This window comes from Macrobrachium nipponense, chromosome 16, assembly GCF_015104395.2.
Source record: "Macrobrachium nipponense isolate FS-2020 chromosome 16, ASM1510439v2, whole genome shotgun sequence".
Lineage (NCBI taxonomy): Eukaryota > Metazoa > Arthropoda > Malacostraca > Decapoda > Palaemonidae > Macrobrachium > Macrobrachium nipponense.
The window spans coordinates 60,574,414-60,592,108 of NC_087209.1; the positions used below are offsets into that span (position 1 = coordinate 60,574,414).

The 17,695-nt window shown below is 37.5% G+C and overlaps 1 long non-coding RNA gene across 2 annotated transcripts in view; it reads right to left on the reverse strand.

Annotated features, from left to right (window-relative positions):
* LOC135195760 (uncharacterized) overlaps positions 1–16,303 on the reverse strand; it is a 99,168-nt gene extending 82,865 nt beyond the window's left edge. For both annotated transcript variants that reach the window (XR_010310239.1, XR_010310240.1), the window contains exons 1-2: positions 16,195–16,303; positions 14,333–14,504 (exon numbers count right to left, since the gene is read on the reverse strand). This is a non-coding gene — a long non-coding RNA (uncharacterized LOC135195760). The remainder of the gene's footprint in view (positions 1–14,332; positions 14,505–16,194) is intronic.
* Positions 16,304–17,695: the final 1,392 nt, after the last annotated feature.

The window sequence follows — 17,695 nt, forward strand, 5'->3', positions numbered from 1 at the left end:
GAGACTATTTCCATATTTCCTATTTGTCCGATTAAAAACCTTCGAAAACCAAATTATAATATTAAAACTAGTTTTTATAGAGAGAGAGAGAGAGAGAGAGAGAGAGAGAGAGAGAGAGAGAGAGAGAGAGAGAGAGATTAGATCAGATTATAAAATTTTTGGCACATAGCCAGCGCGGAGCCGAGGGCCATCGCGATATATATTAAAAAGAAAAAAAAAAAAAAAAAACCTCTCGCACATATAAATATGCACACAACCGATCTAAGATACAATTCATTCATTCATAAAAGTCAAACAAGAAACCTAAAACAAGAGAATAAAATTACAATTCGTTAAAAAAATTAATATTTCTTTAAAATGTCACAATTTGCTCTGCCTGAGCATATTCACCTAAAATATCGGCAAGTCTTATTTGCCAGCAAACAAGCTCTACGTTTGTTTCCAAAACGAGGGCACTCCACCAAAATATGCACCACAGTCAAATCCATCATTAGATACCCGTGAGTATATTTAGTGTGGCCAATACGCAATCTAGCTAAAACTATCTCGGACCTTCTATCCATCCGGCTATGAGTAGGCCTATAATCGACTTTAATTTAAGATTATTATCTAAAGTAGACCAGTGGGCCTGCCATTGGTCTCTACGATAAAATCAAATGGTACTTTTAAAATCACAAACAGGGACGCCCATGTTGTGCCTAAGCCTTGTTGCAGTCTTAGCTGCAGCGTCGGCTCGCTCATTTCCAACAATTCAAACATGGGACAGAGCCCAATAAAACCTAACAGAGAAACCTCTTCTATTAATTAAAAGATAAAACCAATCTTGTACCTCTTGCGCTAAAGGGTGGCAAGAGACCAGGCTTCTAAGAGAGGAGAAAACACTCAGAGTCTGTAAAAGTGGTAGAAACCTTGTTAGTACAAGACCTATAAAAAAAATATATTTAAGAGCAGTCAGAACTGCCAGCAGTTCAGCTGTAAAAACAGAGGAATCAGATGGAAGCTTCTTTTTAATGATATTATCACTTGTCACTAAGAGTGAGTTCCTCGCTGGACGAGTGGTTTTCGCGCTCGGCTGCCAATTCGGTGGTCCGAAGTTCGATTCCCGGCTCGGCCAACGCGGGATCAGAGGAATTTATTTCTGGTGATAGAAATTCATTTATCGATATAGTCTGGTTCGGATCCCACAATAAGCTGTAGGTCCCGTTGCTGGGTAACCAATTGGTTCATAGCCACGTAATAATATCTAATCCTTCGGGCCAGCCCTAGGAGAGCTGTTAAATATCTCAGTGGTCTGGTAAAACTAAGATATACTTTTTTTTCTCACTAAGAGCAACCAACACCATCAGAACCCTTCGAGCTATCAGTATATATATGATAAGAATCCCCATGTTTGGAAGCAAGGTCCAAGAAACTTGCCCTCAACTGATCACCAGAACTGTTGCTCCTGCTGTCCCTAATTGGACAGATCTCTAAGTACGGTCTATTCCAAGGCCCTGAAACTTCGAGGGCGAAATCTCAGCTACTGCAGGAGGAAGTAATCCCACCTCCCTGGCAGAGCTTGCCAGTCGAACTTCAAGCTGCTTTGGCAGTCTGGGTCTATTTGGGTCTCTATCAGTTGGTTCTTTAACATACTTATAGGTGGGGTTCAGCTTTGACGTAAGTACTCTTGATATGCATCTCAAGCGTAATTCCTCCCTACGGATAAATAGTGGGGGGAAAACCTGACTCAACATATAGGCTTTCCACTGCTGAAGTTCTATAGGCTCCCGTACAAATACATAAAGCCATATTATGGACAACATCTAATTTCTGCAGTGTTGTCTTGCATGCACAACCATAAACTTGACAACCATAATCAATTTTGCTTAGGCATAAAACCTGGTACATCCTCAAAAGGGTGATTCAATCTGCCCCCCAGTTAGGATTTGACACATTTTTAAGAATATTAAGATGAAGCTTCACGTTACACACAACTTCATTAACATGTTGAGTAAAAGTTAATCTTTAATCAAATGTAACACCTAGATACTTAATGGTATCTACATAAGGTAAAATCGAATCATTTAAAAATAACGTAGGGATCTCTTCCACTCTTCTTAATCGACAAAATCCTTTAGCTTTGGTTTTTTCTGGTGAAAATTTGAACCCTTTAGCACTGGCCCATAATGTTGCAGCATTAATAGCAGTCTGGATCTTTTGACAAGCTTCGACAGCTGTAAAGACCTACTACAGATTATTACATAATTATCAGCAAAGGCCAGACCATGAACCCCGACAGGAACTTGTTCTAGTAGACCGTTGACAGCTACATTAGAGTGTTGGACTAAGGACGCTTCCCTGAGGTAACCCTTCTTCTTGAGGGTAAGCAGAAGAAATGTAAGAACCCACTCTTACTTTCAGGTAACATTCTGACAAAAAATCTTTAAGACAATAGAACAAATTACCCACAATACCCCAGTCAACTAGTTGCATAAGGATACCCCCTCGCCAGGTAGTGTCGTAGGCTTTTTCTAGGTCAAAGAACACTACAATAGTCTGGTTTAGCATGGCAAAAGCATTCTGTATCTCCCGAGTAAGGAACATCAAAGGGTCAAAAGTACTTCTATTTTTCCTAAAGCCAAACTGCCGGTGAGATAAAAGATTCTTTGACTCCAAATACCACACAAGTCGAGCACTGACCATCCTCTCATATATCTTGCTAACACAACTAGTTAAAGAAATTGGCCTATAATTCTTAAAAAGGAAGGAATCTTTAACAGGTTTTAAAACAGGTACAATAATAGATATCTTCCAAGACTCTGGCGAAGCTCCTGAAAGCCAAAAACTGTTTAAAATGTCTAAAAGAAATTGTTTTGTACTTCTAGGCAGATTAAAAATCATTGTGTACAGTATATCATCTTCCCCAGGAGATGTTGGGGAAGATAACGAGATCGAATGATCTAATTCTTTCATGGTGAAAAGAAGATTATACGACGCTGAATTTGAACTAACAGGAGGAACAACCGTGGTACTGTCCCTAATATTTCTGAATGCAGGAGAGTAGTGTAGGGCACTACATATACTGGAGAAATGCCTACCAAAGGTTTCTGCAACTTCTCCAGAATCAGATATGAGGAAACCATCAATTTTCAATATAGGCAAGGGAGATGGAGAAAATTTCCCTTGCAGCTTTCGGATTCTGTTCCAGACTAATGACATAGGGGAATCATATTTCAGTTCACTTATGTATCTAATAAAGGATTCCCTCCTTGCTTTCTTAAATGTTTTCTTTTGCTTAGCAAGAGCTCTTTTATAGATAATTTTATTGGCTATGCAAGGATATCTACGATATCTCTTGTAGAAAGTTCTTGTTATCTTTTGGTTCAAGGCACATGCATCACTCCACCAATGTACTACAGGACGCCGAGGTTTACCAGAAGTTCGAGGAATAGACAGCATGGTGCCACACAGCAATATACTAATCAAATAATCATTAGCAGTGTTGGGCTCTGAAAATAATTTATTTCCTGATCAACTTCAGTAGAATTTTTTAATAATCCCCAGTTAGCCTCTCCTACCTTCCATTTGGGTAAACATGGAGATGGAATATTTTTTCATATACTTTAAATGAATGGGCAAATGATCATTCTTGTCTACTGCCCACTGGTAATCTAACCTCAAAGACGAAGAGCAGATAGTGAGGTCAATGGCCGAATCAGTATTGTGAAAAACATCATGTCTTGTAGGGGAACCATCATTCATTAAACTGATGTCATTTAAGTCAAGCAGTTGTTCTATTATTAAGACCCACAGGTCGGAGTTTGGCTCTCCCCAGAGGGTGTGCTTGGCATTATATTCCCCCATCAGAATGAAGGGTTGAGGAAGCTTGTCTATCAATGTTTGTAGATCGTTTAATTCTAGCTGACGGGGATTACCCTGCACATCCTACAATCTATTTTCTAATGATGGATCAAGGTATAGAGAACAAATAGTGATCCATTTATAATTGAAAATTTGAACTGCACAAGCCTGCAACACAGTGTTCAATTGAACAACCCTGTGATTAACCGACTTGCGGACTATGATGCCTGTGCCTCCCTGAGCACGTACACCCATCAGGAATAATTAAAACCTAAGTTGGGAGTGTGCTCTCCCAACTTTGTCTCCTGTAGACACATCACAGATAGATCATGTTCCTTAAACAGAACCCGAACTTGCTCTCTATTGGGTATAAAGCGACGGATGTTCCACTGCATGAGAGCCATTATTTAGAGGATGAAGGGATCTTGAAATTCTCTACTAATTTGGGAATTTGTGTCCTGGTGAGAGAGATCTTATCAGTTTTACCGGTACTTCTTGATCTAGATCTAGGTGTTACAGATATTTTAGATGATGGGCCTTCACTTGGCCTTTCAGTTTTGCTTTTGTTTTTCCTATGATGGCTGTGACCGTGAATGAGGAGAAGAGGGAGAAAGGGCCTCTTCTGACGAATAAAGAGAGCCTCCATCTCCTCACCGTCATCTCCACGGTGCCCTGTAATGTCAGGATCAGGTGAGGGCTCAATGTCTGGCAATGTTCTTGACAGAGAGAAGTCGTCAACATATTGAGGCCCAACTTGAACCCTTGAACCAACAAGGTCCCTTGGGTTGAACCGAGTCTCTGCAACATGAGGAGCCCCACCAGAGGGAGCCCGGGAAGGCCCAACAGGGGAGGCAAGGGAAGCCCCACCAGGAGGGGCGCGGGGTGCCCCACTAGAGGGGGCATGGGAAACCCCACCAGGGGGGCCTCGGGGAGCCCCACCAGAAAGAGCCCTAGAAGTAGCAGTATTCGATTTTTGTGCCTTCAAGGCATCTGAATAAGATTTCTTTGCCAACAGCTTTTTGGCCTGTCCCACACTGATGTGTTCGGCAATAGATTTTAATGATGCCTCTTGTTCTCTCTTGAATGCACTACATCTCTTATCACGGGCTCGATATTCACCCTTACAGTTCACACAAATTACCAGTCCAGAACATTCCTTGTGCTCAGGCTGGCCACATGATTCAAAAGTTTATTCCTGATACAAACATTAGAGGAGTGTCCAAAACCAAAACATTTAAAGCACTATAAGGGCGAACTTTCATAATTTCACTGTCAAGAACAATGTCTGATGGCAAATAAGAACTTACAAATGTTAAAATAAGCATTGACGAGCGAGGCACTTTGAAAACCTTCCAAACCACATCTGGACACATATTTAAAATTTCTTCTTCGCCCATTTCATAAAAGTCTTCATTAAAGATAACACTCTTTGCATAACTAAAATTATAGTGAGGATTTACCTCTTTTATCATACCCTCGGGATCAAGCTTCAAATTGAGGAGCATTACAGATTGAACATCTGTCTTGGTATGAACTAAAAAACTATTACGCCCAAAGCGAGTTACTTCTGGACTCCCAACATTGCCGATCTTCTGGCTTACCAACCTCTTCTTCACCTTGAAGAGATTGCCTCTCTCACTATGTGTTGTAATAATTAACCACTTAGCTGGGTCTGGTGATCTGGAGGTTTTACTTATTCTGCTAGGACCTTTAGTTTCATTTAGTGGTCTATAAATGTTAAGATACCTAGGGACCTCTTCTGCCACTACAAGTCCAACACTCATAGAATCTCACCTGAACTCTCTGTAGGCTCTGTGAGCTTCCGATTCGTTTTTGAAAAATATCCAGAATTCAAAAAAACATAATTTTTGCCAAGTCTATTTCGTAATTCTTTAATGTTCCCAAATTTGCAAAATTCATTAAATAGTGCCATAATTCCAGTCTAAAGGGACTGGTTTCACATACAAAATGGTAGTAACAAGGAGTTCATTTGAAAAAGGCTCCAAAGTCACAATGGAGGAATTACCAGAAATTTCCTTGTCCTTATCCTTGCCTAAGTCGTCAACAGAAGGTTTTACTAATGTCTCCATAAGACGAAGAATTGATAATTCGTCCAGGTAGGCCCCCACCCACCATGGAGCCACATTTAGAGGACAGTGTTATCCCATACAAGGATGGCCTAGGGGTACCACCCGGATATACAACCACTCCCATCAGTGCTTAAGGCGTCATGATGTCCATCGAGATAAGACCCAGCACTGAGGGCAGGGTTTGACATCTAAACTTTCCCTTCGCTCGACCACGTTGGGTACTCGAGTTCTACGGGTGAAGTGGCATGCCAACCATCCTCACCCTCCATCAAAACCAAAGAATAAGTCTAAATCATGTTCAAAACCAATCCAAAAGTCATCAACATAAAATCCATACCTTGTAGGGAGAGGAAGCAGAAAGATGAAATGTTTCTAGTAAAAGGAAAAGGGCTGACTTATTTTAGTTGGATCAACAGCTGGGCACCAAGGCCCAGCTAGAAAGCAGTTCCCACCAGACATCAAGAGCCGAGCAGCTGAACCCTAAGCCCCCCCCCCCCCCCCCACCATCCTCGGCAAGGCTTCAGTATCTGGAGAGAGAGTATGAATATATTTCCTACATGGCTGATCAAAAATTAACTCAAAATAATACCGATATTAAAATCTACTGTCGTCCATGAGAGAGAGAGAGAGAGAGGAGAGACGAGAGAGAGAGAGAGAGTATTTAATATTTTTTCTACATGGCTGATGAAAAATTAAATACCAAATAATACCGATATTAAATCTAATGTCGTCCGAGAGAGAGAGAGAGAGAGAGAGAGAGAGAGAGAGAGAGAGAGAGAGAGAGAGAGAGGATGAGAAGAGAGAGAGAGTTAATTAATATTTATTTCCTACATGGCTGATTAAAAATTGAACTCCAAATAATACCGATATTAAATATAATGTCGTCCCTGAGAAAGAGGAGAGAGAGAGAGAGAGAGAGAGAGAGAGAGAGAGAGAGAGAGAGACCGGGTGGGGTGGGGGGAAGGCCCGATTAAAATCCAATTTAACATTAACCACTTAATGTTAATGCTATTATCGCTCTCCTAATTAGATAAATTAATCCCCTTGTGTTCGGAATGATCGAAGCCATTTCTGCCGGACTTTTCAGGTACAAGATATTATCCCATTTGGTGGTAATACTCGACGAGTGTATAATTGCAAAACTAGGAAATCAGGTTCGATGACAATGAACGTCCTGCTTTGTTTCTTTAAACACCACACACACACACACTATATAATTATATAGTCTTAGCTATATATATATATAGGATATATATATCTTAGATAAGTATATATAAGTAATAATATTATACGTTAATATATATAATATATAATATAATATATCTATATATAATATATATATATATATAGATATATAAAGTATATATATACAGTTATATCTATATATATAAATCTATATGAATATAGATAGATATATATATGTGTGTATATTATACTTCATATGATATATATACTATATATATATATATCGTATAGTATATATATAAAGTATTATATATACATTATAATATTAATATCATATATATATATAATATTAATAATAATATATATTATATATATATAAAGTATATATATACATTATATATATATATATATATATATATATATATATTATATCTTTTTGTCATAAGCAATCGTAAGTTTCAGATCCATTCTCATCAAAGCATAATATTATGACGTTTGTACTTGTCAGTATCCTAATAAAGACCCCTAATAAAAACCATTTCTCTGAAATGTCCTTCTTTTCGCCCAGAATATATTATTACGATGTCAGGGTCATACAGTTGACGACCTCAGAACTATTGTTAAAAAGGAAGTATATAAATGGAAATGGTTCACATAGGAAAATAAACAAATTTTATGATTCTGCTTTCAAATGGTATTAAAATTCTCTCTCTTTCAGTAAATGTCAAAGATTTTCTTTAATAAATGTTAATAACTCACACTTTGACCATCGTTAAAAAAATTCTCTCTCTCTCGGTAAATAAATGTCTAAGATTTTTGAAGTAAATGGTAATAACTCACACCTCGACCATCATTAAAAAAAATTATCTCTCTCTCTCTTCAAGTAAATATCTAAGATCTTTTAAAATCAATGTTAATAACTCGCACCTCAACCATCATTTAAAAATGCTTTCTCTCTCTCTCGCGGTAAATGCCAAAGATGATTTTTTAAATTATTAATACTCCACACCTCAACCATCACTAAAAAAAAAAAAATTCTCTCTCTCTCTTGACTATCCTCTAGTTTTGAAGCCTGCCTCTCAGATATTCAGAGCTATTTCAAATGACTTGGTTTGTCTATCCGTTAAAATGTCAGGGATAAAGCATTCTGGAGTCCTCTGACAAACTTATCAATCAATTCTAATAAAAAAATATTTTTCTCTTTAAGCTGTACGAAACTTCTCCATTTCCATCTGTGAATTATTTACGTTTTTCTTATTTATGCACATTGGATATTTACCATCATCCAGATTCCATAAATGTTTTTTGTATTGGCAAGATATTTCGGAACAGTATTAGCAAAAAGAGTTACAAGGAGTTACAAGGATTAGGATGTCTCAAAGACTTATTAGTCCGTGCGCTCACTTATTTCTAAGAGCAGGTTTTACTATTCATTCACAGTGTCCTAATGATTTCGTCTAACTTTCTTTTAAACTCTTCCACACCGTTGCTGTTTACAACTTCTGGTGGCAGTTTATTCCATGTGTCACATATCTTTTATGTAAAGAAGTTCCCACAATGGGATGTGTTGTATCTCTTCAGTTCTAGTTTCTATCCATTATTTATTTGTCTTATTTTCGTTTAATGTGATGGGATTACTGTGTACTTTTGGTATGCCTTTCATTATTTTGAATGTTTCCGTTAGCTGTCCTCGCCATCGTCGTGTTTCTAAGCCATACATGTTCAGGTTCTCTAGTCGTCTTTGGTAACCTATTTTCCTGATGGATGGGATTAAATTTGTGGTTCTTGCTTGTACCCTTTCTCGTCTACTTATGTCCTTTCTTAGTGTTGGTGACCAAAACTGTACTGCATATTGAAGATGAGGTCTAACTATTGATGTGTAGAGCTGCAGCACCGTTTCCTTGTTTCTGTATCTGAACTGTCTCTTTGTGTATCTCGCTAGTTTCTATACCTTCTTTTCAGTTTTTATGCACTGTTTTGTGGGTTTTAAGTCCTTGGTAATCATGACTCCTAGGTCCTCTTCTTGTTCTGTACATTTATGTCATCCCCAAGCAGCATGTAGTTGACATGAGGGTTGTTAGTTCCTATTTGTAAAACTTTACATTTATCAAAGTTAAAAGGCATTTGCCATCTTGTTGATCACTCTCCTATTTTCCTTAGATCGTTTCTTAATCTTTCCACTGTATTTGAATCTTCTGCATTCACATCTAGTTTGGTGTCATCTGCAAATTTGACTATCCTGTTAATAAGCCTACATCAATGTCATTATTGTAAATCAAAAACAAGAGCCGGCCAAGACAGAACCCTGAGGAACTTCACTGGTGACATCTGTCCATTCTGATTCTTCACCGTTTATCTATTAGTTAGCCAGTCTTCGATCCAGTCTGCTATTTCTCCTACAATTCCTAAAACTCTAACTCTTGTCATTAGTTTCTTGTGTGGAACTTTGTCAGAGGCCTTTTGGAAATCTAAGTAGAGTATGTCTATTGCTCTACTACTGTCGTAAATGCCAAGCATGGTATGGAAAAACTCCAAGAGGTTTGATAGCCGTGTTGACTATTTATCAACAGGTTCTTTCTATCAATGTGATCCACAATTTGATCTGCAATTATGGACTCAAGAATCTGACAAAGGACTGACATTAGACAGCTTGGTCTACAATTTCCTGGCTCTTCTTTTGGGCCTTTTTCGTAAACTAGGAGCACATTACCTAGCTTCCATCCTTTTGGTGCCCTTCGTTGTTCTGCAACGAGAGAGAGAGAGAGAGAGAGAGAGAGAGAGAGAGAGAGAGAGAGAGAGAGAGAGATCCCGGACATAAAACTCCACGAGTCCTCTGTCCATCTTGCAAGTATCTCGGTCAATTTGTTTCATGGGAAAACTTGGCCGAATTCTCATCATAACTTTGGAAGAGGATCTGTGGCAGTCCTTCACTCCGACTTCCTCCTTTCAAATACCTCACCACCTACGACGTCTGAGGGGGAACTCGTTTATTTATTTATGTTTCGTTTCTGGGGCGATTTCGGGAACGAAAACGGACGGAGACACTAGCGGATCCAGGCGGGGGCCCACCTGGGCACGTTACCCCACCCCCCTTGAAGAATAATGATAAAATAATAATATTGAAGAATTAGATATTAATCACATAAATGAGATATATAAAAATGGGGAAAACGTAAAAAAAATCTACCATAGAAATAATAATAAAATTTTGAGAATAAAAATAATTTATATCAATAATTTTAAAATAATGGATTTGGTATTTCTTGATAGAACAGACGAATGCTGTCCATTTCTTAATTTCTACTGTAGTGTGTGTGTGTGTGTTTGTACACACACACACATATATATATATATAATTATGTATATGTATATATATATATATATATTTATGATATATATATATATATATATATATATATATATATATATATATATATATATATATATATATATATATATATATATGTATGTATACGAAAAGTGGTGGCTCCCACCCACCCCTCCCCATGAACGAAATTTTTCTGGATCCTCTAGTGGACGGATATAAATTTTTCGAAACTGAACTGTTTTATTATATTCGATAACTGAGGATGTCGAGGAACTGGAACCTCAGAAGTTCAAGCAAAACTAATACAATTCTCCTCGTTTTTTAATAATTTGCTTACATTTTTATTTATTTATTCATTTGTTAATTATTTTTATTTTTTTAATAACTGATCTCCTCTGTCTGCATTCCCCATTACCTTGAGTTACTTCTTTCGAAATGAACACCATAATACTCTTTGGAAGATTGAATTTCAAGTCAGTGGTCCCTTTGGTGGGCTTGTTCCATATGAATAGGCTTCATATTCTGAATAATAATAAATTGTTAAAAAGATCAAATAGGTTAATGAGTGGTCTAGGTCTCTGTTGGATCTTGATATGCGACTAATTCCCTGAGAAATTTTTTTTCTTAGAGTGATGACTTTTCGAAAATGACCTATTTGATTTTTTTTTATTGTTACCATGGCCAAAGAGTGCTTTACTTGCTTGTTGAAGCTTGAGATGCAACGTCCTCAGTTTTATTATTTTCTTTCAAGTCATCATATCCATCATTCCCTCACTACACAGTCATCATATTCATCAGCCACTACCACGACACCAGGTCCGAATCTATAAGCATTACTGAAATCACGGAAGGGTTTGGCATAAAAGGATTGATTTGTCGAAAAAGTCTCCGGTCTATACTGGGGAAATCATGGCAGTCGCCAATCTATAATTTTGAAATCATACGGAAATTAACATTGAAAAGATATGGTTAAAAAAAGATAATAAGTTAAATTAAAAAAAAAACAAGCTGAGTGTTGACAAGATATTGCTTAAAAAGAAGCGAGACAAAAAAAGCAATATGAGCTCTGATGAGGATCACAAGACTTCAACAGCATCGAATTCTCCAAGCTGGCTGATCGAAAGTTGTTTCCACTTCCAGTTGTCTCCATCTTCCAGATGTTTCCACTTCCAGTTGTCTCCACTTCCAGATGTTTCCACTTCCAGTTGTCTCCACTTCCAGATGTTTCCACTTCCAGATGTTTCCACTTCCAGTTGTTCCCACTTCCAGATGTTTCCACTTCCAGTTGTTCCCACTTTCAGATGTTTCCTTTGTCCAGTTGTTTCCAGCTTCCAGATGTTTCGACTTCCAGTTGTTCCCACTTCCAGATGTTTCCATTTCCAGTTGTCTCCACTTCCAGATGTTCCCACTTCCAGTTGTTTCCACTTCCAATTGTCTCCACTTCCAGTTGTTTCCTTCGTCAAGTTGTTCCCACTTCCAGATGTTTCCATTTCCAGTTGTCTCCACTTCCAGATGTTCCCACTTCCAGTTATTTCCACTTCCAGTTGTTTCCTTCGTCCAGTTGTTCCCACTTCCAGTTTTTTCCACTTCCAGTTGTTCCCACTTCCAGTTGTTTCCTTCGTCCAGTTGTTCCCACTTTCAGATGTTTCCTTTGTCCAGTTGTTTCCATTTCCAGTTGTCTCCACTTCCAGATGCTCCCACTTCCAGTTGTTTCCAGCTTCCAGATGTTTCCACTTCCAGTTGTCTCCACTTCTAGTAGTTTCCCTCGTCCAGTTGTTTCTACTTACAGTTGTTTCCAGCTTCCAGATGTTTCCACTTCCAGTTGTTTCCAGTTTTCAGATGTTTCCACTTCCAGTTGTTTCCAGCTTCCAGATATTTCCATTTCCAGTTGTTCCCACTTCCAGATGTTTCCATTTCCAGTTGTCTCTACTTCCAGTTGTTTCCTTCGTCCAGTTGTTTCCACTTCCAGTTGTTCCCAGTGTTTCCACCTTCCAGTTGGGTTTCACCCTTCCAAGAGTTTCCACTTCCAGTTGTTCCCACTTCCAGATGTTTCCACTTCCAGTTGTTTCCTCCGTCCAGTTGTTTCCACTTCCAGTTGTTCCACTTTCAAGTTGGTTCACCTTCCGATGTTTCCATTTTCCAGTTGTTTCCACCTTTTTCCCTTGTTTTCCCACTTCGGGTTTGGGTTTTTTCCACTCCAATGTTTCCACTTTACAGTTTTGTTTCCATCCTTCCAGTTTGTTTCCCTTACCGTCCAATTTTTTGTTTCCACTTACAAGTGTTCCCACTTCCAGATGATTCCACTTCGAAATGTTCCCATTTTCAGTTGTTCCCACTTCCAGTTGTTCTTACTTCCAGTTTTCCCAATTCCAGCTGTTCCCACTTCCAGTTGTTTCCTACGTCCAGTTGTTTCCACTTACAGTTGTTCCCACTTCCAGATGCTTCCACTTCGAAATGTTCCAATTTCCAGTTGTTCCCACTTCCAGATGTTTCCACTTCCAGTTGTCTCCACTTCCAGTTGTTTCCACTTCCAGTTGTCTCCTCTTCCAGTTGTTTCCACTTCCAATTGTTTTCACTTCCAGCTGTCTCCACTTCCAGTTGTTTCCACTTCTAGTTGGTTCCACTAACAGTTGTTTCATTTACAGATCCGAAAAGTGATTAGTTATTTCCATTTCCAGTTGTTCAGACTTCCAGTCTGATTTCCATTTGCAGATTCGAGGAGTGATTGGTGGACACAATACACGCCACTGGCAGCGCAATCCATGGCCGCGCAAATAAAAAAGATCGAGGCAGAAAATGAGATCTGACTCTCCCGTGTAACAGGTGGAATAAAATTCCTCCGTCGCAATTCGAAACTTAATTGAGGGTCGAGCCTTTCGGTGACTTATTATAATTAGTGAATCGGCCTTAATGAAATTCAAAGTTTTCGCTTTCATTTTTTTTTTTTCCCTAAGCGGGTGCGCTTTTGAACGTCCATTGTATCGTAATTTACCAGTCGAAGTGCGCGGATATTTCAGAGTGGGGTTAAGGGTTATACCAATTATTATTTATCCTTACAGATATGTAATTATATATAATAATATTATATATATATATTATATATATAGATATATCTATATATATATATATATATATATATATAGATATATATGTGTGTGTATGTATATATATCCACGCAAGAATCGAGCCTTTGTGAAGGGACTCAACAATGGCTTGTGTTTAAGTAGAAGCAATAACTCCCCACATCAATTAATTCAAAATTACTCCTTTTTCCACATGAAGGAAAACAGTCCGAGATAGAGCAGCTTTCACAAGTCATCCTGAGTCAAGTGTTCGTTAAAAAGGACATAAAAACAATTAATAGGAATCTTCGCAAAACTATTAACTTTCACATTTTACAAGACTGACGAAATCCACTGTGTATTTATGCATCAAACTAACGGCAAACGATGCTGACGTATATAATGCGCGATTTAATATAATATTGAAGTGTAATTACGCTGACGTCAATAATATATATGAAAATCAACTTCCAGACCTCGCTTAAAAATAAGTGTCATCCCGCCATGTGCTATTTCCTCACCTCTCTCGAGGACTCTTAAGCTTAATTCGTAAACTGGAAAGACCTTCGCGATATTTTATGAATAAATCTGTCCAGTTAAGAATCTTTTCCAGTGCCAGAGGTCAAAGTAAGTCTCATTAATCCCTGGCTATTTCTGGGTCGCCAGTTACTTATTAAATTTAGGACACTCCATCTCAACCAAACGACCTTAAGTCAATATTAAAATCACTGGTATAACAAATCACCTTTAATGAGAGTCCATTCAATCTACTGTCGCTAATGATGATTCACCAGCAACTCATGAACACGCCTTATGAGCCTTCTTACCGGGTATGAATAGTACTAGACTATTTGCTTGGGAGCGGTGAATGGTGTCAGTCTGGGCTAAGCGATGCTTTTATTCGATTTTTGTCGTGTTGGAAGACGCCTCCGGGATGTTGGCTACGGCCAGATTTTGGGACAAAGTCGAATTGTCACCGAAACCTGTCGATGTATGAATCTGTAACAAATAAAAGGAAAATATTAAAATCAAGAGGGTGGTGAATTTATTTCTGTCTGCATACACAAACACACACTTTATATATACATATATACTAGCCGACTAATCAGGAGCTGCCCAGATAAGCCGTGAATGGCATTCGATAAACTATCTCTTTTTCTCCTCCCTTACACCCCCCTCTTCTTTCTCCCTCTCACTCCCTCCTTAAACACTCATTCACCATAATGGATGAACTGATGGTAATATCAACCTAAATATCTTCCGACCGACTGACAGGTAAGTGCACGTGTAGACAGGCTAGCATCAATTTTGTGACATTATGAATAAAGTGTAAAGGCATTATTCATTTCACTGTTAGACACTTCAACGCTATTTGTAGGCTGTCATAAGCCCAAATCATACAATGAATATTTTAAAAAATATTTCCATGTGGTATAGACAATCTGGTATAGGCCTAGGACAATGTCTTTATATGATTGGTGAGACTATAATATAAGTCAACTTCACTGTCCAATTCATAAGAAAAAAAAAATTACCAACCCCTGTTCTACTTTAAACTCGTTCATTAATATTGTAAGAGAATAAACGTCCTTTTTTAATACGAAATTTTAAGCCTATAGTCTGTTACGTCTTTTTACTTCTTTTCTATTATTATTAAGCGAATTGCTACAACAATTAGTCTTCCATCCCCTAATCATATTAAGGCAAAAAAGTGGCAAAACACTTTCCTGTACGGCTAACTTCAACTCGTGATACGTATCTATATATTGGTTTTGGGGACATTTGTAATATATATTAATCACAACTCAATATCTTTACGATGACATCAAATTCATTAGGGTACCATTAAGTATAAGGTAACACGAATCGTTACAAAGAAAAAAAAAAAAAAAAAATTACCGCTATGCATGTCCGTACGAAATCTATCAACTTATCAAACATATTCTTTCCTTGATGGAATGCCGGGTAATCGGTTATAATTTGAATAAATACGCGTTTATGAAAGATAGGAATGAATATATATCGTTCTAATATATAACCATAAACAGTGTTATTTTCCTAGATGACGGAAATATTCCTTTTTGTGCATGATTACATCAGCAACAGGTACGAATTGGCGGGGTTATGAAAGTTGTGAGCACTTCGACATTCCTTGTAGTGCAGTAGTTGCCATTTCTTAATTTAATCCCTTTTTGGGTAAACATTTACCCTCTATACACATCTGCAAGTGCCTTTCGGTAAAGACTTCGAAATGTAATGACTTATATTCCTGTAAAATATTAATATAGAATTTCAGTCATTATCTTCCAGGCAAGCAGCACCAAGCAACGTTAAAAAAAACTCATCTTCCGCATAAGTGATTGCCAATTCGCACGATAATGAATTCCAACTGCCAACCGCATGAGTGTCATTATCCAGACATCAATGAAACCGCCTTCATAACTAAATACGTCAACGTAACGTCACGAAACAGTTGCTATTCCGAATTCCGAAGGTAAAAATGCAGAAGAAACTAACGAATTAATAGAGATTCACTTGTCTGGTTCCTAAGCCTGAGGGTTTCCCGCGCAGGAATCGTTTAATGACGTCACCAACAGACCTAAACTTTTCCATTTGAAGTAAAATCATCACGAAAATAACCACTGAAATTGCATATATAGACGTTGCATGCTCAGATATTTTATCTTACCTTTACTTTAGGAGTTTTCCTAAGTTATCCTGACGTTGATGTTAAAAATTTGAGTGGATTATGATTAAAGGATTTGGTGGAGCGCGGGAGATCGTAAGGTCTGCCGTAGGTGTTCCAGTCATATCTTTAATTATTTATTTAGCAAAACCGAATCCTTATAGTCCCTTTATAACATTCCCTGACATTATTAATCAACTAATAATAATAGTTTATAACTAATAATTATTACTTACATTATTGTTATTGGCGCGTAATATCATTAAATAAAGAATTTCCTAAATTTATTTTCTCAAGGCTTTGATGTTCCAACTGATCATGAGTCCTGGAAGAAAAGGTGGAGCTCTCCACCCAATCTACTGATGACTCCCATGAAGTTACTGAAGAAAAGGTGGACATAAAACGAAAATTTCATGTTTAGTTTGTCTGTCACGGGGTAAAGGTTGGATTTTAAGTTATGAACCTTTCTGGGATGACAATAGAGCTTGTGTATAAAATTCTGTCTGGGCCTGCCGAGCAGTTCGGGTTTTTATAGTATCTTAACAGATATATAAACATTCAGCTCAAGCACGACTTGACTAAACAACCCCGTTTGAACTCAGAATTATAGAAACGAAGACTCCCATTCTGCAATCAATAACAGCACTGATGACTGCAAATCCAATAACAAAAGTCGATACCCCATTTCCTAAACTGACTAACGAATCCACCCAAATTCATTTCGGAGAAACCTTACGACAGGTCCTGGCAATTTTATAACAGAAATTTTATAATAGAATTAATAGGCTTAAGTTTTTTCTTCGGAAAATAAATATCAGTTAAGTCACTTAAAGGGAATGTGGTCTATTCCACTGATTCGCGATGGACAAGGAATTCTGTGTGTGTGTGTATATATATATATATATATATATATATATATATATATATATATATATATATGTGTGTGTGTGTGTGTGTGTATATATATATATATATATATATATATATATATATATATAGTATATATATATATATGTGTGTGTGTGTGTATGTATATTCCGTTTGTATAGGAAAGGAGGAAAAGCAGACAATTTCAAACAAGAAAACTTTTATTTATTTTGGTTATCCTGTAGTACTATCGATCGGCAAATAATATAATTTTAAATATAATAGGCACAAAAATCTCCGTGATTTAGATTTATGCTAATCATTTTACTAGCCCTCTGTTAAACTAGGCTTTATAGATTTTGAATATAAAGAAAATCTAAGCTGCTCTTGTATCTCAATTCTGTTCATGGCAGTAAAGCAAATAGCCGTCTAGGTGATGTATATTTCAGAGCAGTAAAGTAAATAGCCGTCCAGGGGATAAAATACTTCAGAGCAGTACAGTAAATAGCCGTCTAGGGCATAAATTACTTCAGAGCAGTAAAATAAATAGTCGTCTAGCAGATAAAATACTTCAGAGCAGTAAAGTAAATATTTAGCTGTCTAGGTGAAAAATTACTTCAGAGTAGTAAAGTAAATA